This window comes from Pleurodeles waltl, chromosome 8 (genome assembly GCF_031143425.1).
Source record: "Pleurodeles waltl isolate 20211129_DDA chromosome 8, aPleWal1.hap1.20221129, whole genome shotgun sequence".
In the NCBI taxonomy this organism is placed as follows: Eukaryota; Metazoa; Chordata; class Amphibia; order Caudata; family Salamandridae; genus Pleurodeles; species Pleurodeles waltl.
The window spans coordinates 630197172-630221644 of record NC_090447.1 but is presented as its reverse complement, the minus strand read 5'-3'; the positions used below and the strand labels follow the sequence as shown (position 1 = coordinate 630221644).

The 24473-nt window shown below is 44.4% G+C and overlaps 1 long non-coding RNA gene across 1 annotated transcript; it reads right to left on the bottom strand.

Moving 5' to 3' along the window:
* Window positions 1–473: 473 nt before the first annotated feature.
* Window positions 474–18677, bottom strand: LOC138249139 (uncharacterized). Its single transcript, XR_011194743.1, has 3 exons — window positions 18563–18677; window positions 11987–12279; window positions 474–729 (listed from the first exon to the last, which is right to left on the bottom strand). It is a non-coding gene; the product is annotated as an uncharacterized lncRNA (long non-coding RNA).
* Between the last annotated feature and the right edge of the window lie 5796 nt (window positions 18678–24473).

The following is a 24473-nucleotide window of genomic DNA, read 5'->3' as shown; positions in this document are numbered from 1 at the left end:
GGATCACTTCAGATGTCCGTGTCGTGCCCTCACGGTTTCTCTTTGAACAGGTGAGGCTCAGACACATACTTGCCACACAGATGAGATGCATAGGGCTACATTGCAAGTTACTTGGAATAATCCATACCCTTTTTTTCCCCTAATACTGGGCTCCCGGTAATTCTATTGTTGAAGAAATAAGAGACATTACAATTGTTGAGTGTAATGTGGGAATTTACATTTCCGCGCCGGTTCCAAAGTTTTTCTTTGCTGTTATTTATTTAGTTTGCTTTGAGCAGAAACATCTCTGCGGGAAACACCACAATTTGTGAGTCTGATGGAGCGATAACTCCTGTCTATCTCCGTCAGGACTCCCTGGGACACTGGTAACGAGACCCGTCAGCAGATTAGGAAAAGTTATTGCAAGCTGAAGACACTTCAGAATCAAACTTATTTATTGTTATTATTTTCTTTATTATTATTTAGCTTCTCCAGTGTAACTAGGCATTCCAATCAGCCGGGAACCTTGCACCCACAACCTAATGTAGTCTGTGTGAATTACCCTCAATTGGATTGTGCGTTTTTCATGACACAGTACAGCAAGCACACAGATAGCATAACCAGAAACAGACAGCTGCACGAAATCACCAAGGTTTATTCACATATATGCAGTTTTGATAGTAACAGGTGGACTCTCAACTAAGTACATTAGCTGTCTTCAGATCCCAGAGTCCTCAAAAGCGTGGTTGTCTGAAAGCAAAAACACAGAACAGAGTTATTTTTACACTCCTTTCCGGATAGCCAGCCAGACATCAGTGTCTTACAAAGAAACAGGACTAATCCGGCATGCCCTATTGTCCGTTATATGATTTTTCAGTCTCAAGTCAATAATGGCACAAATTACCTGCTCCTTGTAAAGAGGCCCTCTCTCACCTCGACTACCACCACCATGGACTAACACCATCACTAACTCAAAAGGTCTGGAACGTGGGAATTACATTCAGTCCCAATCAGTCACTTGTGCATCAGATCAGTAATGTCGTTTACAGTGGCGGCTGGCAGCTTTAGGAGGGAGGGTGGTGGGCGGGAAGCACACACACACACACACTCATTCTTTCACACACATACGCAAGCATGCACATCCATTAACAAAACTCATAACATTCAAACATGCACGCACGCACCAAACATTCATTTTAAAAGATCACACACACTCATTCTTTCACACACACACTCACGCACATCTATTGACAACACTCATAACATTCAAGCATGCACGCACGCACCAAACATTCATTTAAGAAGATCACACACACACACACACACACACACACACACAAATACACACACACTTACCTTTAGCCTGGGAGGTCCCAGGAGGGTTGAGACTGCTGCATTCCCTCCCTGGCAGACCGTAGGGAAGGCAGCAGTCCCCGCCTCGTCACAGAGTGGGATGGGGTCAGTGAGACTGCTGACCCCCACCCCACTCTGTGACGAGGTGTCACTGATTGACACTCGCCCTGGGCGCTTCAGGGCTAAAACCTGAACCGCCCAGGTCGAAGTCAATGGGTGATGCTTTCCTCATCACCGGGGGAGGGCATTGAGGCACCTTTGCTGAACCAAGGAGGTCACGCCCACAGGAGCTGTGACCTCTTCAGCCCAGCAAAGTTCAGCTCAAGCAGCCAGGAGTCTGAACAAATTGCGCATGTCTGCCCCTGGCTGCCTGACCTGAACATGAAGAGTGTCTGTCAGGCTGACCTTTGTTCAGCCTGACAGATACTCTTCATGAGGGGCAAAAGGTGGGGGGGCGTTGCCCCTCCGCCCTAAAGGACGGGCCGCGCCTGGTCATTTAAAGTGGTTTTTTTCAACAACATGTCCTCTGTTTAGTATTGGTTGTACTGGGACTACTTCAACAGGGTAATCAACTATCACATTATCATCTCAGGGGTTTCATTGATGGGAACTATAAAGCTCCTACTATTGGATACCACTTTTTGCACCTCATTCCTAACTTGAGACACCAAGACCCCAGCTCTTGTGTATTTATGTCTCTATAACAGTGGTGGCTGGTGCAAATCTCAAGTGGTAGTCCCTGGGCTACCCACTCACTCCTGGTGCTGCTCTCATGCTATACTTAGCATGAGAGCAGCACCAGGATTGGCCTGAGCATTGAAGTCTGTGATGTTTCTCCAACCTGGCTGTGCAACACAGCCGGGTTGATGAAACCTACGTGCGCATTTCAGTTTGGTTGGCCTAAGACGGCTGCCCAAACTGACGTGCGCACTTAAGCGCACTCCACTCCTCTTCCCCCCAGCCAAGGCCCAGCTGCGCCCCTCCCTGAACGTGCTGGCTCAGCCAGCACCTATAAAAAATAAAATAAACAATAATGTTTCATTTTTCAGCTGCTGTCTCTTAGCCAGTGGGGTGATGCCTTTTCGCCATTACAGATGAGCCACCGCTGATCTTCAATGATTTTTAAAGAAGGGAATTGTTGAATTCACGTGGTATAATGATGCCATTTCTCGCATTGTTCCAAGTGAGTGACTACATGCTGACTAAAGGACATTTTGTTGATGTATGATGTAGATAAAGAAGGGTCAAGTCTCTTCTTGAAAACTGACAAAAAACTCAATGGTCTTTGATCGAATGCCGCAACATGTTGATGGAGCTGGGGGTGAATTATTTTAAAAAATAACAGAAAATCTCCAGCATTTAAGGAACTGCTAGGTAAAACACTTTTTAAAGAGTCGTTGATAAAAGTAGAAAGGGAATAAAGAGAATAAAAAATAATACTAACAGTCTCCTTCGCTTTCTTCCGTGACCCAAGCTGCAGTGAAAAGACGAACAGTGGAGGAGGAGGTACATAAGAGGTAATGTAGTCAATGAGGGTGTAAAAGAGCGTGCAGACTCCTCCCAAATTCTCCAGCACAGAAGTAATAAAGAAGAAGAGTAGAACAAGGGAGGACAAGAGCAGCAACAGCAAAAAAAATGTTAAAAGTAAAAGTGGAAAAGCCTTAAAAAAAGCATTGGCAAAGCCGATAGTTCTGGCTTCTAAGTGAAAGCGCTTTTCATAGATTGATGAGTTTGCATGTGTGTTTGTGTAGATGGATGAGTAGTTAAATGCTATGAGTATAAGAATGGACAGGTGAAAGTGTGACTGCATAGTTGCATGGCTGCATGAATGGATGGCTGGAACAACAGAGGAAAGTGTACAGTTTCATATATGTGTGAATCCATGCACCAGGATCAAATAATAAGGACCTTTATGAGCTGCGTCCATTCATAGTGATTTCCAAGAACAGCAGCTACAAAAGAAGAGTATTAATATGGTGAATCAGACTTGCTCTGGAGCAGGCTGCCTCAGCCATCACCTGGCTAGGACAGCTAGATGTGCGAATAAAGCGCCTCTGAATAAAAGAGTGCCACAGACAGTCCGCTAGACAGAGTACAGGGGCGAACAGGATGGGCATACAGGGACCAGAGGGCTTTGTGAAGAGAACTGGATGAAGGAGACAAAGGCCAACTGTAGCAGGACATGTGTGAGCGGACTCGGGGAGGCAGCACGTGTCAGTCTATTTGATTGTGCTTGATGCATGTATCAGTGAACCTTCTGAAGCACAAAATGGCTTGCATTACAAATTTTCAGTTGCTGAAAAATACCGTATATGGTACGCTTGCCTGATGCAGTATGAACCAACATAACGTAACTCATTTTAACACAACATACGATAGATATTAAATTTTGTTTGCACTCTACATGAAAAGCAATTTTTAACTCCTTGAAGTGGCTTTGTGGGGCAATAAGTACTATACAATTAAAAAAGAATAAACAGATTCACTGAGCATATTTAACAGCCCCTAGCACCATTCCAACACCACAGTAACATAATTTTTTATGCTAATGTGGTGTTAGAAGGCAAAAAAATGCTGAGCCGTATTTACAAAGAAGCGCAATGTATGCATTGTGCCCCTTTGTAACACTTTGCGCTACATTATGCCTACGCTAAGAATAATGTAGGCAAAGGGGGCGTTCCATGGTGCAAGGAAATGTAACAGATGTCTTAACACCATTTTTTTGGCACTTTTAACGTCTGCTCAGAGTAGGCGTTAAAAGGAGGCTTCCATTGTTTACAATGGGCCTCTGGGTGCTTTGCAGGATTAGCATCAAAATATTTTACGCTAATCCTGCAAAGCACCGGACTAGCGTCAAATGTTTTTATGCCAGTCCTGTAACTACTGCCATGGTGCGCAGTATTTTAAATACGGCGCACACATGTTGGTGTTAGGGGGCACTAAGGGGCACAAGAAAAGTGGTGCTGCACTATGCTATTGGATTCAAGCTCGCCTCACTGATGAAGGGTGATATCCTGAAACCGGTCCCAGGATGCTTGTTTCATATCCAGGGAGGACCTGGCCTGGCAGTTCGGGCTGAACTATTCCCATGGGGAACAGGTCAAGATTGATTTGCATATGACTAGGACCAAACTAGGGTGGTGAGCAAAATAATTGATGGATTAAACCCAGATCTGTTACTGGGGGCGAAGGTTTGATTGGTTGCACATTCCATCCATCGTTTGTGTTTGTTTGCTTTTGTAGCCCTAAGAGCGCCAGGTATGCCCAGATGTGGGTCCCGGGCTCACTATGCCACTGGATTCAAGCCAGTTTGGCTGACGAAAGGTGAAATCCTGAAACCAGTCCCAGGATGCTTGTTTCCAGTCCAGTGTGGACCTGGCCTGGCAGTTCAGGCTGGACTGCTCCCATGGGAACCAGGGTTTAAGTTTAAAGTTTAAAGGGTTTATAAAGCGCGTAGTTACCCTAAGGCATCCCAGCGCTAACCAGAGATGACCAGTGCTGGCAACAGGAGGAATTCAGAGAGTTATCTGCAAAAAAGAATGGTTTTGAGTTTCTTTCTAAAAAGCTGCTCTGAGGGTTCAAAACGAAGTTCAGAGGGGAGATCGTTCCAGAGACGAGCGGCCTTGGTGGAAAAGGAATTGGCCCCCCAGGCTCTCTTAGACCGCAAGATGGTCACATGTCGGGAGGAAGAGGACCTCAGACTTCGCGAGGGGGCATAAAGATATAGCCGCTTTCTAAAGAACATCGGACCCTTATCATGAAGGGCTCTGTGAACAATGCATAAGGCTTTGAAATGGGTGCGCTGCTTAATGGGGAGCCAGTGAAGTGTTGCAAGAGCAGGCTTAGCGGATAAATGTCTGGGAAGATTGATGAGAAGCCTGGCAGCTGCATTCTGGACTATCTGCAGCTTTTTTATGACATAGGCCGGGGCGCTAAGAAACAGTGAGTTCCCATAGTCCAGACGGGAAAGGATCAGAGTTTGAACGAGGATTCTTCTAGCCGTAGGGGGGAGAAGATTAAAGATCTTCCTAAGGACTCTTAAAATACCAAAGCAAGTAGAAGAGACTTTTCTTGCTTGATAGTCCATGGTCAGGCGAGAATCCAGCCAAAAACCAAGGCTTTTTACCTGGTCCTTGGGCGGAGGAAGATTATTGAAAGCCTCTGAGTACAATGAGAGGGGAGCAGCTGGAGGGGCATTGGCAGGACAATGACTACTGACTTTCCATCATTGAACTTAAGCTTAGACTGGACCATCCAGCTTCCAATGTCTTTCATACAGCACGAAAGGTTGGCCGCCGACGAGTCCCCAGAACTAGATAGTGATACCACCAGTTGAGTATCGTCGGCATAAGTGACCAAAGATAGATTGTAGGGAGCGATCACATTAGCCAGTGGGGATAGATAGACATTAAAAAGGGTTGGACTTAGGGAGGAGCCCTGAAGAACTCCACAGGTCAATGGAAAGATATCGGAAAAATAGGCTTGATCCAGCACTTGAAAAGATCTAGCTTTGACAAAAGCGGAGAGCCAGGACAAAGCTAAGCCTCCTATCCCTAATTGAGAGAGCCTACAGCAAAGAAGGTTATGATCCACTGTATCAAAAGCTGCGCTAACATCAAGTAGAATCACGGCTACATGAGCCCCTTGGTCTAGAAGCTGCCTAGCTGACTCTGTCACTGTGAGGAGGGCTGACTCAGTGCTATGATGGGCTCTGAAGCCCATTTGAGTGGGTTGGAGAAGTTCGTGACTCTCCAGGTAGCTGGTTAATTGGTAGTTAACATGTTTCTCCAAAATTTTTGTTGAAAGGGGGAGGAGAGCAATAGGTCTGTAATTTTCCAGCAGAGATGGGTCCAATTTCGGCTTTTTTAAAAGAGGCTTTATAATGGCATGCTTAAAAAGTGGAGGAAGAAAACCTGAAGATAGGGAATGATTCAGTATTTTGGTAAGGGGGGGCAATAATATCTGAAATCCGCGAGAGAATGGAAGGAGGGGCGGGGTCTAGGGGGGAGCCTGATTTAATTTGAAGAAGAAGATTGGTAGTAGCAGTATCTGTGAGGGGTGCAAAGGCAATTAATATACTTCCGGAGGGGGAAGGATCCATTGTTTGATGCTCTAGTGTCTCTGGGGAAGGAGAAGAGGAGAACCCAGAGTATATCTTAATGACCTTGTCATTGAAATGGGATGCCAAGAGGTTACTGTGTTCAATGGAAGGCTCTGTGGGGGGGGTGGGCATAGGGGTTATGGTTAATTCTTTAAAAATCTGAAAAATGTCCTTTTTTGAGCAGGAGGAGTTTTCTATTTTTGTCCCATAGCATGAGGACTGGGCGGCTTTAATATTTTTGTGGTAGAGTGTGATAGATTGCCTATATAATTCTCTATCAGTGGGATTGTAGTACTTTCTCCAAGATCTTTCTAACTTTTTGCACTTTTTTCTTAGTTCTAATAGAAGAGGAGAAAACCAAGGTTTAGCCTTATGGGAGGGCTTGTTAGATCTTGTTTTAATGGGCAGAATAGCATCCAAAGAGGAGGAGATCCACTCATTAAATAAGTCTGCTGAGGTGGAGGGGCTGCTGACCCCAAAGGAGGTCTGGAGAACAGCACGCCACTCCCTGAGAGCCAATTTTGACCAGGAACGGCCAAAGGTTAAAGAGGTGGACTGTATGTCTAGCGTGGCCTTATAAGGGAAAGAGAAAGATAAAAGACAATGATCTGTCCAGGTTAGAGGCAAGGACGGCAGGGTAGTGAGAACAGGGAGATTACTAAATAAGAGGTCCAGCGTATGGCCTTTGGTGTGAGTGGGTCCTATTGCGTGTTGAGTTAAATCAAGCGCAGAGAGAGACGCAAGTAGGGACCTGGCGTGCATACAGTTTTCGTTATCAAGGTGGATGTTGAAATCCCCAAGAATAGTAAAATTAGGGGATTTACAGATAAGACTAGCTGCCGCTTCTGGCAAGGAATCTAAAAAGCGCGTGCAGGGTCCTGGGGGTCGGTAAAGAAGCATACCGGAAAAGGTAAAAGTGGGGGAAAGATAGAGTGAGAAAGTTAAGCTTTCACAGTCCAAAATATCAGAGGGATAGGTGATACACCGAAAGGTATTTTTGTAGATAATGGCTATACCACCACCTCTTCCATTGGGTCGATCTATATGCACCATAGAGTAGGTGGGGGGTAGGGAGTTGCAGATATCAACCGCTGAGTCACTGCCTAACCAGGTTTCAGTAAGAAACAGGGCGTCAGGGAAGAGATCTTCTATGAGGATATAGATATGAAGGGAATGGGCAGGTAAAGAGCGACAATTGAGAAGTAATATTTTGCTCAATTGCGGAGGGGGGGAAACAGGGGGTAAAACAGCCTTGGAAGAACTAGGACAGGCTGAGCAAAAAGGAGAAGCATGGAACCCAGGGGGTACTGAGAGGGATAGGCCGGACCCTTCCCCTTTAAGCGCGTAAAGCTGTGAGGGAGAGTAGACTAACCTGTCTGCAGTAGAAAGGGCAGCATTTCTGGGTTCTGGGCGCTTCAGGGCGCGGACGGGCGCAGACGGGCGCAGACGGGCTTGCCTTTGGCTTGCCTTTGGCGCGCCCGCTGCGCGGCCGGCATCCTTCTGGCATTAAATGAGCCGGGTGAGCCGAACGAGGCTCAAGAGCCCAGCAACAACTAGACCACTAACAAAAATGGCGGTCTAGTTTAGTCACAACCAGGAAGTAGGAAAGTAAAAAGAAATGAGCAACCGGAGACCACTGAACACGGGCCCCCGAGGTTGCTGTGAGCAGAAACACCAAATAATGCCCCCAAGATACAGACAAAAACAGGAATGTGCCCCCAATGCAAGTAAAATCAGGAAAAATAAAAATGATCGTTTTTTCCCTTTCCCTAATAATTAATTTTTACCAGAGGAATTGCCCCAGAAAAAAAGAGAAAGCCGAAACTCTGCCCTTCAAAGTTAAAATATGCCTAATAACAGTTAAAAATGCCTAATAACAGTTAAAAACATTCATTTCCTTAAATAAAAGCTTACACGATCGTGTCTGGACCAGGGTCAAGACTGATTTGCAGATGGCTGGGACCAAACTGGGGTGGTGTGTTGAGCAAAGGAATTGATGGATTAAACTCAGATCTTTGACCAGGGGTAAGTGTAAGGGCAACACTATTGGAGCATCACAAAGAGTGGTACTCTGGTGGAGCTATGGCCTTGTAATTCTGGCCCTCAGTGTTTTATTTCAGAAATAGAACGTTATCATGGTGTCACAGTTAAGATCAGAAAAGGTGAGACCTTGGAACTTGATGGATTGAATACCAATAAGTCATATCTTTTCGCTGTGTGCCGCCTTCACAGGAACAAAACCACAAGCAAACAGAAAACCTCCACTGATGAGCAAAAGATTCTAAATGAATCTAACAAGGAGGCATATCTGCTTTCTTCTGATGGTAGTAGAACACCCTTTAGAATGTGTTCGACACTTGCATTTGACACTTGATTCATGTGGCATGTGGCACCCAACATTAGAGCCTGGTGTTTAACTAGATAATCAAACTTCCATATTTCTCATCCTGGGCATTTTTTGCCTTATTAATAAGTTGAGGTAGTGATTTGCTTAATATTAGAAAACGGTTTACTGGTTGGCCTGGGTATGAGCCCTGGTCAAGCAGCAACCTCAATCCTAGTTATGGCAAGGCACACACAGTTCCCAAATTAACTTGTGCTTAACCTTCTGCTAGCTTGACATAGAGCAGTCACGCTTAACTTAGAGTAGCAGTCCAGCAGATTGGCAGGCCTTTCACCAGCACAGAAGTCATTCTTCTTGGTAGAGTATCCACAGGTCTGGAAGTGTATTGAAGTGGAGGTGTCTGATGTCCTTCTTTTATACACAGGTGTGCCTTTGAAGTGGGTAAAGCTTCTAGAAGCATGCCTTTGAAGTGCACACTTATTCTGCCTTCCACGTCCTGGCTCCAGTCTATCTACACAGGGTATGCAGCCCTTTGTATGGAATCAGGACACAGCCTATTCAGGTATACCAGAGGCTTGGCCCACCTCCTCCCTCCTTTCCTGTCAGGGATCCCCTCCAGTCACACCTAAGCTCCCATTGTGTGTGTCTGTCTAGGCAAAACATAAACATTTCAGCTGCCAACTTTACCCCGAGAGACAGGCTGCATGCTCCAAATGGCAAGAAAAGCCAACTTTTTGAAGGTGACATTTTCAGAATTGTTATTTAAGATCCGACCTCACCATAAGTTAGTATGTTAAATTAAGGGGCATATTTATACTATGTTTGTGCCAAATTTGTGTAGTTTTTTTATGGAAATTCAGTGGAAATTCGGTGCAAACTAACTCCATATTTATATTTTGACACTAGACGCATCTAGCGTCAAAATATTGGAGATAGCACCATTTTGTGGATGCGTGCACCTACCTGCGTCAATGAGATGCAAGGTAGGCATTGTCATCTAAAAAATGGTGCTATACCCATATCCCCATATTTGTCCTGTTTGTCCAGTTTTGCAGCAAAAATTATAAATGTGGGCATAAGATGCCAGAGACACCAATCATGGGCCATTTCCACTTCACTTTGGGAAATCATACTCACAAAATGTAATAAGGTAACCCCAACATTATTCTGTGGGAGAGAGGCCTTGCAGTAGTGAAAAACTAATGTAAATGTTTTTCACAGACAGGACATGTAAAACTTAAAAGTACATGACCCACTTTTTAAAAATGTTTCACCCTGCCTTCTGGGCTGTCTAGGGCCTGCCCTAGGGATGACTAATATGTATTAAGAAGGAAGGTCTGGGCTTGGCAAAAGATTTAGGGCATATTTTTGAGCCCTAGCTCCACTGGAGTGTCACTTTTTGTGACGCTCCAGTGGTGTAATGCCCTGAGCCGTATTTACAAGGTTGTGTTAAGTCACTTTTTTTGGCTTAACTCCACCTTGTAAATACGACCCCTTCACAGGCAGCCATTTGCATGGAAGGGACGTGCAATAGGTGTTGCTGTGGGTGTGGCACAGCAACATCCATTGCATTTTGAAGCTGCCTCAGATTTACGAGTTTTCTGAAACCTTTAGACAGCACCAAAATCTAACGCCACCCCAGGGGTGGCTTAAGCAAGGTGCAATTCTGCAGCACACATAGAAAGAGCAAAATACTAGACATGATTGTTTATGTGTGGGAAGGTTTCCCTTCCTCCTCATAAACAATCATTTAAAAATTACGCTTTGGCACTTCTGACACAGAAGTGCTAAATCGCCATTAGTGATTGCTTATGTGCTAGAAGGGACACCTTCCCACACATAAACAATCTAGCCCCTCAATGCAGACATCCTTGCACAATGGTGCAAGGATGCCAGCATTGGTGCTAGGCAGCTTAAATTAGCACCAGCACAGGGGACCATTCAGGGGTGCGCAGTATTCAATTAAATACGGCACTTCTGTGTGTTGAGGAAATGATAGAGCGGCGCTGCCAATTATGGCACAGCATAGCACTGCATCATATTCCTTTAAATATGGGCCTTTCTTTGTGAGGTCTATATTTCAGATTAAGCTGCACACACACAGGCTCTGCAATGACAGACCTGAGACATGTTTATACTGTTGCTTAAGTAGGTGCCACAACCAGTGCTGCAGGTCCACTAGCAGCCTTTAAATTACAAGCCCTAGGCACATGTAGTTTCACTTTACTAGAGACTTATAATTAAATTAAATATGCCAATACCGGATAAACCAAAATTGTCATGTTTCAAGCAGAGAGCAGAAGTACTTTAGCACTAGTTAGCAATGGTAAAGTGTGCAGACTGCTAAGGAGAACAAAAACAAAGTCAGTAAAAACAAGAGGCCTAAAGGCAAAATGTTAGGGGGAAATCACGCCAAGGATGCCAGGTCTAACACTTAAAAACCGATAGTTGTTTGTTGTTTGAATGCCAAAGCTGTAAACTGAACCCAGGTGGCAGGGTTCCTTGGCCAACCATGTAGTCACTGCGATTGCATTTGTTTGTAATATAGCTCTTCGTGCATGTTGCATGTTGATGACATAAAAATGCAGTTCCATATGCAGTGTACTTTAACAGAGTGAGTTGTTCAGTTGTTTATGTGGGTTCAGTAAAATTAAAAAGATAATGTTTGGATTATTATGATTCCGAATGCGATCACTATGATTTTGAAAATAAATATCTGATTTAGATACATCCGTTAACCTCCCAGTTATCAGTTGGATTTGAGGTATGTCTCACTCTGCAACCTATCCCATGTGGTGAGCCAAACTTCCACCACTGAAGTGCCTCCCACTCCCCCTCCATTCTCCCACTCAAAGATCAGTTCCCCTATCCTTGTGTCCCTCAATGTAATCAATGCTTCCAAATCGATTTGCAAAAGCCCTACCTCTCTCAATGCATTAGGCCACCCTCTACTTTAGCGGTATCAGTTTCTTATTGCAAAGTCCATTCTGTATACATCCAACTATATAAATGCAGGCATAATCAGACTAGAACATCACACATGTAGACTGCTGTGGATAATTCTGTTAACGGATATCTGACATCATGCAAGGACTTTGACAAAGGAAGCAATCATGAACATATTGTACAAACATTTCTCACTAATTCTAGAAATAAATTCATACTCTGACTACAATAGCACATAAATTGATAACCTTTAGGCTACTCACCCCATGTTTTCAGTGGCGTCGACCATTTTCAGTCTGACTGTGAGTTGGTTCAGGATGGGGAGGATTAGTGCCTCTGATGGGTGGATCAGTTGCTGCACGTGGATGGTCCCGCTCATTAACTGGTCTCTCAGATGGAAGTGGACGATCCTGGTCTCTCAGTGCTCTTTCCTCTGAGCCACGGTTCTCCCTCTCAGTATGATGGACGGCACTGTCCAAACCAGTAGGATGCAGAATGGCAAAAGTGTTGCCCGGCAGACCATGGGGAGGACTCAGACTCACACTGTTACTTGGTCCTAGATAGAAACACATACATGCAGCTATTCAGGACTGGTTCTGGGTTGATGAAGTATAGGTGGCAGCCTCGGGTGATAAAAGCAGAGGATGGTGAAAAAGACCCTGAGGCAAATGACGGCCACCGTGCCGAGAGACTGGGACATTAAAATGTGGGTTGGCAATTGGAAGTGACTATATCCTTGTACTGGGCCACAATGTAAAGATTATTTATAGGATCAAGAATAAGCTCTGGGAGTCACAGCACCATTCGGTTACACATATGTGTGATATGAACTTCCTGTGTGATCTTTTCTTTATTTTCTTTTGCTTCAGAAAACCAGCAATAGCAATGAATGAGCTGATAGACATAACATACAATTAACTCCTCAATTAAACCTTGACTCAGCTGATGTAGGGGAGAACCAATGTATCACTGAACTGATGACTGAATTAGTTGGCGAATGATTTATAAGTGTGTGAATAAAAAAATTAGCTGCACTGAAAACTGCATTTAAAAAGTGGCAGCAAACTCCACTAGTAAAAAAAGCCTAAGTAAAAAAGTAAAGAAGCCTTCTACTATCCTCCCCTTCACAAAGAACTCTCATGGTAAAGACCTCCTCTACCATCCTCTCTTTAACACCAGCCTCTGATTCCAAATATGCCTGTTGCTATCCTCTCTTCTACACAATCATCTGATGACAACAATGTCCTCTGTTACCCTCTCTTTCCCACATTCGTCTGATTACAAAGAGCCCCTCTGTCACCCTCTCATAAACACAAACACCTTATTACAAAAATGCCCTTTAACACCTTGGGCCAGATGTAGCAAAGGATTTGCGCATCGCAAACGGCGAAAATCGCCGTTTGCGAGGCGCAAATGCCTCTTTGCTATGCAGAAATGCATATTGCGAGTCGGGACCGACTCGCAATATGCATTTCAGAATCGCAAATAGGAAGGGGTGTTCCCTTCCTATTTGCGATTCGGAGTGGCATGCAATACCATTTTGCGGTCGCAAAGGGTGTCGCAGTTACTATCCACTTCAAGTGGATGGTAATCCACTCGCAAATTGGAAGGGGTCCCCATGGGACCCCTTCCCCTTTGCGAATGGACCCAATACTATTTTTTCAGGGCAGGTAGTGGTCCAAGGGACCACTACCTGCCCTGAAAAAATACCGAAACTAAAGGTTTCGTTTTTTTTTTAAGTGCAGCTCGTTTTCCTTTAAGGAAAACGGGCTACACTTAAAAAAAAAAACTGCTTTATTGAGAAAGCAGTCACGAACATGGAGGTCTGCTGACGACAGCAGGCCTCCATGTTTGCGAGTGCCTAGACTCGCTATGGGGCCGCAATTTGCGACCCACCTCATTAATATTAATGAGGTAGGTCATTGCGACCCCATAGCGACTCGCAGACGGTATCTGAGACACCGTACTGCATACCAATTTGCGAGTTGCAAATTGCGAGTCGCATGGACTCGCAATTTGCAACTCGCAAATTTTTTTTTTGCTACATCTGGCCCCCTGTCTTCTACTTAAAACTCTGATTACAAAGATGTCCTCTTCCAGCTCCTCTACCACAGACAGCTCTGATTCTAGAGATGACCTCTGCCAACCTCTCTTACACAAAACCCTCATTATAAAGATGTCCTCTGGTACCCTCCCTTGTACACAGAGCTCTAATTTGCAGATGTCTTCGGCCATCCTCTCTTTCACACAGTTCAGATTATGTGGATGTCCTCTGCCACTCTCTCTTCCACGAGAAGCTCTGATTTTGGAATTGTTCTCTACCACCCTCTCTTCCACACAGAGTTCTGACATAGAAATGGCCTCTGCCATCCTCTCTTCAATAGAAACTGCTAATTCTCTTGACATCCTGATATCCACAGAGAGACACAAACACAGAAAAACATCATGTTGTAAATATGCCCACTGCCATATTCCCCTCTACACACATAGAACCCTAATTGTAAATATGCTCTTATCTTCTTCTCTACATGCAACTTATTGTAAATATATCATCTTCTACCCTTGTCTCTACATAGACCACTGATTGCAAGAAGCCTTCTGCTATGATGTTCTCCAGAACCAACCCTAATTGCAAAGATGTCCTATGCCAGCCTTCCACAAACCACTTGGTCCGACCACTACATCATACATTTCAAGAAACCAAGCCACCAAGCCACCCCACCAGAAAAACACCGTCAAGACACTGGGGCAAACTGTCTGAAGAAACACTAAACTAAGGGCCAGATGTAGCAAGAAGGCAAATTGCGACTTGCAATTTGCGAGTCCGTGCGACTCGCAAATTGCAAGTCGCAATTTGCTATGCAGAAAGGTGTCTCGGACACCTTCTGCAACTCGCAATGGGGTCACAAAGACCCACCTCATTAATATTAATGAAGTGGGTCGCAGTTTGCGACCCCATTGCGAGTATGGGCTCTCACGGGGATGGTGGCCTGCTGGAGACAGCAGACCACCATGTCCGTGACTGCTTTTTGATAAAGCAGTTTTTTTTTTTCTATCTGCAGCCCGTTTTCCTTTAAGGAAAACGAGCTGCACTTACGAAAAAAAAACGAAACCTTTTGTTTCGGTATTTTTCCGAGCAGGCAGTGGTCCATAGGACCACTCCCTGCTCTGAAAAATTATTATTGTTTCCATTGACAAAGGGGAAGGGGTCCCATGGGGACCCCTTCCCGTTTGCGACTGGGTTACCATCCACTTCAAGTGGATGGTAACTGCGATTTCATTTGCGACCGCTTTCGCGGTCGCAAATGAAATTGCATTGCATTGCGAGTCGCAAATAGGAAGGGAACACCCCTTCCTATTTGCGAGTCGGAAATGCATTTTGCGAGTCGGATCCGACTCGCAAAATGCATTTCTGCATACCGTTGATGCTTTTGCGCCTCGTAAACGGCGTTTTTCGCTGTTTGCGACTCGCAAACGCCTTTTTACATCTGGCTCTAAGATCCTACAGGAAAGCTCACCCAACCACACCGGGAAACTTTGAGGCATATTGATAATGCCCTAGCACCACTTTGCTCCACATTAACGTCATTATTTTTTATGTTAATGTGGCCCAATGAGGCTGAAATCCCTGCGCCGTATTCACAGATTGGCGCAATGCATGCACTGCGCCACTCTGTAACCCTTTGCGCTACATTATGCCTGAACCAGGTACAATGTATGCAAAGGGGGCGTTACCCCATTAGGGTAGTCAGAAAAGTGGTGCAAAGAAATCTATGAGATTTCCTTGTGCCATTTTTTACGGTACTTTTAACGTCTGCTTAAGAGCAGGAGTTAAAAGGATGCTTCCGTTCTTTAGAGTGGGGCCCTATGTACTCTGCAGTAGTAGCACCAATATTCTGGCGCTACTCATGCAGAGTACATCAATAACGTCATAAGAAATTACGTTATTGCCCCCTACCCGGAGCCCCGGTGTGCCATATTTTAAATATGGCGCACACATGGTGGCAGTAGTGGGGTACTAAGGGGCACAGGGAAAGTGGCGCTGCACTTGGTGCTACGCCACTTTCCATAAATCTGCCCCTTGGTGTTTACACCAGACTCTTCAATAAATGGCTCTATGACAGCACCAACTGCACTGCTCCCAAAAGAAACAAGATCTCCAAAAACAACAAACAACTCAGCTGGTACATGAACGACCTTAGGGAGTCCAAGTATCACTGCAAACAGCTCGAAAGGGAATTGAGAGTCACCAAAAACACCACTGCAAGATCCACATACAAAACAGTCCTCACACTCTACCACCAACACCTATGAGATGCAAAGAAAAAGGTTCTATCGCTCAGACTCAAAACCACCCCCAACAATGCCAAGGAACTCTTCACCATCGTCAAGGAGTTCTCAAACCGCTCGGCAGCAAACAACATCATCATCTTGTCCCAAGCACTCTGCAGCAACCTTTTCAACTTCTTTGAACAGAGGATTGCCAAGATCTACAACACAATCAACCCACAGTATACCAATACAAACGCCAAACAGGACACCTCCCTCATTGTCAAATAGCAGCTAAGCAACTGGAAGCCCCTCTCAAATGAAGACACCATTGCCCTGTTGAATACCATCTACTCAGGAGCCTCCTCAGACCCCTACCCCACTTCATATACAACCTTGGAAGAACCATCATTTCCCCCACACTAATCACTATCATCAACACTGCCATAGCCACCACCCCTTCCTGTTTTGATGGAAAAATGCTGACGTAAACTCCCTTTTGAAGAAACCAACAGCGGACCCCAAAACCTTCAGTAGCTACAGACCTATCTTGCTCCTGCCTTTTCCAGCTAAATTAATGGAGAAAGCCATCAATTCCTAACCCGCAGACCACCTAGAACTTCATCAGCTTCTAGACAGTTCTCAGTCAGGTTTTCACACCATCCAAAGAACAGAAACAGCCCACACTGCAGCCACTGATGACATTAGAGCCATCCTCTGCTGAAGAGAAACCACTGCACTCATCCTCCTCAACCTCCTCGCAGCTTTTATTACGGTCTCCCACAACTCACTCATCAGAAAGCTTCAGCACTTAGTTACCTGTTGACCGCCCCTCAATTAGATATCCTCCTTCCTCTCAGACAGAACTGAATGAGTTAGACTTCCCACCTCTAAGCGCAGGATACTCATCTGTGGAGTCCCTCAAGGATCATTGTTAAGCCAAAAGCTCTTCAACGTCTACATGACACCCCATGCAGGTGTCATCAGAGCCCAGGGCCTCAACATAGTATATTATGATGATGATGCACAGCTCATACTCTCCCTTACTGACTTAACCAGCACCGCCAAAACAAACTTCACCAACTGCATAAGCAACGTCGCTTTTTGGATGAAAAACAACTGCCTCCAGCTCAATACAGACAAAACTGAAGACCGTATCTCTGGCAGCAACTACTCCAAACTGCGACCCCTCTTAATTGCCCTATGACCTTGGCTCCCACTCACCCCTAAAGACCATGACAAGAACCTCAGGATCATCCTAGATATCAACTTCTCCATGAGTAGACAAACCAATGCCATGGCCTCATCATGCATCCACATCCTGTGTATGCTATGCAAGATTTTCTAGTGGATCCCACTTAACACCAGATCAACAGTCACTCAGGCTCTTATCACAAGTAGACTTGACTATAGAAACTACCTCTATGACGGAACCCCAGATCATATTCTACACTGACTCCAAACCACCTATAATGCTGCTGTCAGACTTATCCTAAACATTCCGTGAAATAACCACATCTCTCCACACCTCAACAAACTCCATTGGCTCCCAGTCCAGGAAAGATGTAAGTTCAAGCTACTCACCCATTCCTACAAAGCTCTCCACAACACCAGTCCAGCCTAACTCAACAACCGCCTCAGCTTCTACCAACCCACCAGTTACCTTCAATCTGCATCCCAAGCAAGAGCACACCTCTCACGCATCAAGAAGGCCAGATGTGGAGGACGCTCCTTCTCATACTTCTCAGTGAATACCTGAAACAACCTCCCACAACTGCTCAGAGCCTCCCCCTCCCTCCTGGATTTCTGAAGGAACAACAAGACATGGCTCTTCCACAGGAAACAGGTATGATCTCCTCCTCCCGCCCTCAGACTTGCCCTACTCAGCTTTCGGGTACCCTCACGGGTAACTATCTGTGCTCTACAAATCCACATAACATATCTCATACTCGCTTCAAAGATGATCCACATTCCTTTACATGCACACTCACTAGCACACAAACATGCGCACAGATCTGAAAATAAAAACATCGCCTGAATTCATACTCCAAGCACACATACCACTAAAAGTGCCCTGTGCTACTTTTCACCAAAATGCAACACTGATTTAACAAAATGTTGGTGGGATCTTTCTATTTCATGTACACCACTCCTAAAATGTTCTTTTCATCTTCCCCTCTGTATAATGAGAACTGATTCTGAAGATGCCCTTTATCACCCCCCTCCCCCAAATTACTGATTGCTAAAATTTATTTTGGAGATTTTCCAATTTCACATTTCAAAGATTCCCTCTTCCTCCTGTTTCTGAACACACACCATTGTTTGAAAGGGTGCTCTCAGCCCTTCTGCAGACACACATGAAAAAATAAAAATACATCATTGCGCCACTTTGTAAATATGGCACGAGAATTTTGGCTTAGGTGGGCCAAATTAGCATTAAACAAAATGACGCTAAAATGGCGCAAGATGGCGGTAGGGGCCTATAAAAATGCCCCCAAATTCGTTTTCCTCCTTTGCTTTCTTTTCTCCACCAGCCTATCCACTGGAAGGATGAAAGATCTGTGACTTACCATTAAGAACAAGGCCTGGACGGGCCTGGACAATAGCCAGAAGTGTGGTGAAGAGTAGAAGTTTCATGGTAAGTGACTGTATCTCAGGCGCTGTTGCTCTCCAGGGATCTGGACGCTGGACACTTCCTGCTACAGGTATGAGGGTCTGTAGCAAGTTTTTATAGGGAACTCGCGTAACGTGATTGGTTGTTCTCTATAATACTTTAATAACAGTTTACAAGATGGGAAGTGGCCTTCAGGCATAAATCAAGGGATAATTCTTGAACATTGCACTCCACCGACCTCTTCTCCTACCTGCAGCTCATTTCTTAAGAAGCAAGGGCTAAAGAAACCTGTTCATCTTCGAAATGGCAACTTGTTTTCTTGTGTAAGGCAGAGTTCAGTCGTAACAGTATCAATTAGGAATTAGTAATGCTTCAGAAAGTTGGTCTGAGGCATTATTTGGTAAATAGTTCTTAACAGTCATGGAATGCCTCTATAACTAGAGCGGGTCACGCAGAGCTCTTTGATTTTGCAGGCCAGAGTAGACAAACATAATTGGCAGAGTTTGTAGCTGAAAGAAGTGTGTGGCATTTGGGGGGCATATTTATGTGCCTCTAGCGTCACCTTGTGCCACATTAACAAAATTATTTTTTACGTTAATGTGGCCCAACAAACCCGAAATCACCTGCCATATTTACAGATTGGCACAATGCATGCACTGCACCACGCTGTAACCCTTTGTGGCACATTATGCCTGAGCCTGGCATAATGTATGCAAAAGGGGGGTTCTCCCATTAGAGGGGTTGAAGAAATGGTGCAAGGAAATCTATGAGATTTCCTTGTGCCGTTATTTTCGTCACTTTTAACACTTGCTCAGAGCAGGTGTTAAAAGGGGGCTTCCATTATTTAGAATGGGCCCCTATGTACTCTGCAGGAATTGTGCCAACATTTTGGTGCTATTCCGCAGAGTACATCAATAGTGTCACATTGAATGATGCTATTGCCCCTACCCTGCACCATGGTGCACCATATTTTAAATACAGTGCACACATAGTGGCGGTGGGGGGTGCTAATTGACACAGGGTAAGTGGCGATGCACTCGGTGCAGGACCACTTTCCATAAATCTGCCCCTTGGTATCTTGTGTGAGGCTTCAAGCATTTCTCGGAGTGGTGCACACAAACGCCGAGCTGGAGCGTGCAGATCTCTGGGTCATGGGTTTTCAGGTGCGTCACTATCAAAGCCCTTTAAGTTTCCATCAGATGTTTTCAGGGGAGTTTTCTTAATTTCCTGACACTCCTAGTTCGAAAGCCAATGTAAAGAACACTGTAGCCAAGATCAGGGGAGGCTGCCTCTGAGTCTAGACTTGAGTCATTAAGTATGAGCGTAAAGGTTAATCGAACATAATTAAAGCAAGAGTCCAGATGAGAACAGGTGAAGCAAAAAGCTGAACATTCAATGCCCAACAGTGGTCTCTACATGAGGAAAATCGTTTTGCAAAGCCAATCCATCCTATGATGTATATGCAAGTGAAGAGTTCAGTGCATGTGAGGGTTTGATAAATATTTTTCTACCTAGCCAGGAGACAATGGGATCCTGATCAAGAAAATGAACAGCTGGGCCATCCAGAGTTACCTATGCATCGAGATCTTCTGTGTGCTGCAGTGGTAGTTGTTATATAACCAAGAGATGGGACTTTATGGCATTTGTATAAGGAAATCTTGTGACAAGGTGAGGGTTCCACCAGATGTTAGAAGATTATAGTTAAAAATGAGACAGGTCTCCATTGGTGTCAAGCAGTGGCCCCTTCTGCAAATTTGGAGGTTCGATTCAGAACGTGCATTGGATGCCTATACCAGTGCTAACTGAGTGGCCATTCAGCCCCTGTGGAAAGATCTGAGGTAGCCTGATTGATCAAACTGTTTGATCAAAACCTGGCTTGCATGACTGCATGTCAATGGTCAATGAAGAAGGGCCATGTTTTGAAATCCCTGTTCGCTTGTGTATGCACAGTGATATTGGGTTCAAAAGATTAGCTGATTGTACAGAAAATAGGAAACCTCCAAAGCTGAAGTTTCTGGAAGGTATGGTTATACATTGGTGTTGAATCCACCAGTCTTAAGGTGTACTTTTTGCCTTACTTCTCCGTTTTTGCTGATCTAATTTTTATTGGCCTTAGTACTCTGTGCACTATACCACTGCTAACCTGTGCTAAAATGTGTGTGCTCACTCCCTAACAAATGGCTTACAGCCAATTGGCACATTTAATTTACTCATCAGTCACAAATAAAGTGGTTCTACCCCTACCAGTGGGCCTGCAGAACTAATTGTGCCACCCACTTAAATAGCCGGTCCAAAATATCTGAGGCCTGCCATTGTACCCTTGTACTGTGTGCAGTTTTAATCTGCCATTTTGACCTGTCAAAATAAATCTTTTGCAACACCTAAACCTTCCTTTTTAATACAAGTGAGTCACCCCTAAGGTAGGACCTACACAGGCCACAAGGCAGGGTGCAGAGAATTTAAAAAGTTGGACAAGTACTTTTAAGTTTTACATGTCCTGGTAGAAAAAAACTCTTAAATCCATTTTCCACTACAAAGGAGGAGGTTGTGCCCCCAAAAATCACACTAGCCTCGTTAGAGGCAAAAAAATGCCTCTATGCAAACTAGCACCATCTTCTGGCGCACAAATGCCCAAACCATGATTCCTGTCTTTGAAAAGACAGGAGTCATGCCTACCACCTCAATGACCAGCAAAGGGGACAAGTGTCCCCTGAGCATGGCCTTTGTACCCTGTGTCATGCAGGGGGCTCCACGTTAGCTTAGCACCATTATTTAGCCCCTCCACCGACCGTGCATCATTGTGGCACGGGGATAAATATGGGGCCACGGGGATAGCACAATATTTGGGATGGGAATGCCTACCTTGCATCTCAATGATGCAAGGTAGGTTCACTCATCCAAAACATGGGGCAAACGCCTATATTTTGTAAAGTACTGTATTGTAATAGTATTTATATAGCGCTTACTACCCCTGACGAGGCCCTGAAACGCTTTTTGGCGAGTAGCACGCTACTCTGGAACCCAAAACGAATTAGTGGTGAATTAATATAGGGAAATATGGGTACAGTTTTAGTATTATTTTGAGTTAATTTGAGCCGCGGATATGTGAGTTTTTTTAGTTGGATTGTCTGGAGTAATGGAGGGGTGGAGGAGGGAAGAATCCATAAGTGTTAATTGGGAGTTTATAGTAACTGGATTTAGGCTTGGGATGAGTAAAGTGAGGATGGTGGAGGGAAGAGTCTGTGGAAAGGGTTAGGGAGATCAGAGTATCAGAAGGAGTTTTGGATGAGTTAAAGGTGAGCTAAATGAGGGAAAATTTAGTGGGGTTGTTTGGGAGATCATGGTAATAAACTGAGGTTTGGGTGAGTTAGATTTGGAAGAGGAGGGAAGAGCTTAGGCAGGGTTATTTAGAAGATGAAAGTAGTACAATGGATTTGGGATGAGTCAAAGTGGGAATGGGGGATGGATTGATAGAGACATGACATATGGTGATGGGTAGACAAAGTAAAGCTTACAAGAGAGTAAAAATATGATATTTGTATTTATACTTTTATATATATATACATATATATATATATATATATATATATATATATATATATATATAGATATATACACACATTTATGATCATTATTTTTATTAAATGTATTTATTCTTTATTATTATTTATGTGTATATATATATATATATATATATATATATATATATTTTTAGATGTATTTATAATTTGAATTTTATTTATAGATTTTATTTTATTTTCAGTTAATTTATTCTCTAGTACAGTAGGATTAGAGTAATAAATAAATAGATATGTAATTTAATAGTAAGGGGATATTTGTCCAAGGAATATAATAAGGGGTATAATAAAGAAGAAAAGTAGTATTGTATAAACACAGACTTTCAAGATTTGTACTATTTGAAGTTAATTAATAACTGTACTTTTCTAACATTTATTTATCGTTAATCAACTTTTGAATAGCCAAATACCTATGATAATAAACATGCGATCAGTGTGATATAAAGTGAGAGCACGGATTCATAAGTATCTAATATAACAACTTATCTAAGAGCTATGCAATGACCTATGAACATGCTAAGCACAGAATAACACATGTGTATATATATATATATATATATATATATATATATATATACACATATATATATATATATATACATATAAATATATATATATATATATATATACACACATACACACATGAATACACACACATATACACACATATGTACATACATATACATACTTGAAACATGAGTGAATATACATTAGTTTAACAGGTTTAAAGAGTATGACCCTCATTATGAACATGGCGGCAAACACCGTCGCCCGCCCTGGCGACAGTGAACAGAAGACTGCCATTGGCGGTGAACTGAAACCCGCCATATAATGATGCCAAAAACAGAAACCTCCCAAAATTCTTCTACCTCTAGCCACCGCCAGGGCCCTTGACTGAAAGGCTGCACACACCCCCCACCACCACCAAGCAGACAAATCCTCCACCCTCCTAATAATGATACACAAATCACTGCGGCAAATAGTGCATGGTGAATGACCATTGGCGGTACGGACCGCCACGGCCAGCAAGTGGACCCAACAGCAAGAAATGCACGCATTTGCAAGTTTGAAACCCACACACCTGACGCACATCCACAACACCATAAAACACTCACATACACACCCCACAATCCTTTGCATCGCCAATAGGACAACTGAGACTGACAACACGCATACACTGAATGCAACATCACACAAGTGGCACACCCAACCACATAACAGCACCCTCACCAATATCCACACAACACACCACCCATAACACACACCATGGCACCCCCTAAGCACCCACGCTTCACAGATAGGAAGCTAAGAACAATAGTGGACGAAATACTGAAGGTCAAGCCAGAAATCTATGGGGCACAGGTCCAGCACACACCCATCGCCAGGAAGATGGAGTTATGGCAGACTATAGTAAACAAGGTCAACCCAGGGCAAAACCATCCACGCACGAGGTACGACATCCCCAAGAGATGGAACGACCTGTGCAGGAAGGTGAGGACGATGGAAACCAGGCACAACATTGCGGTCCAGAAGACTGGGGTAGGACCCCCACCTACACCCCCCAACTACACCGACTGGGAGGAAAAGCTACTGGCCATCCTGCACCCTGAGGGTCTCACTGGACTCACTGGATGAATGGACTCGGGTAGGTCATCTACAATTACTCCATGTCCACCACACCTGTAATGCAAGTACCACTCCACCCCTCCAACTACCACCAGGACCACTACCGCACCCAGGCCACAATCACTACATCCAGTCACCTGCATGGCCACAAACCCACCAAGAGGCCTGCATCCCTCCACCTGTGCACAGCTACGTACCCCTGCAAGGCATCACAATGGCACTACACCACCCACAATGCACCTCCACATCCTGTGAAAAATGCAATGGCAACTCCACAATAGGTCCCTGCATGGCCCAACAGGGGAATACACAGCACAAAATAGGGCAGAGCTGTGCATCCTTATTCGAATTAGTACATATAACAGACATGTCCATTCTCCCTCACAGGCACCAACACCCATGCCACCCTGACGGAAAGGCCAAGGAGTGCCAGTGCCCCACATGGAGACAAAGGCCTCACTCAGGACACTGGAGAGGGAAGTGTGGACAGTGAGGAATACCCTGGCCCGTCACACAGTTCTGGACTGTCATCCTCCAGCAGCCCCACCCAGGATATCACTGACAACACAAGAGTACAGGGGTGGGGATACAAAACATGAGAGATATCTGTAAATACCAGAATGGATGTACAAACTTGGTGCATACACACTCCCATGCAGCTTA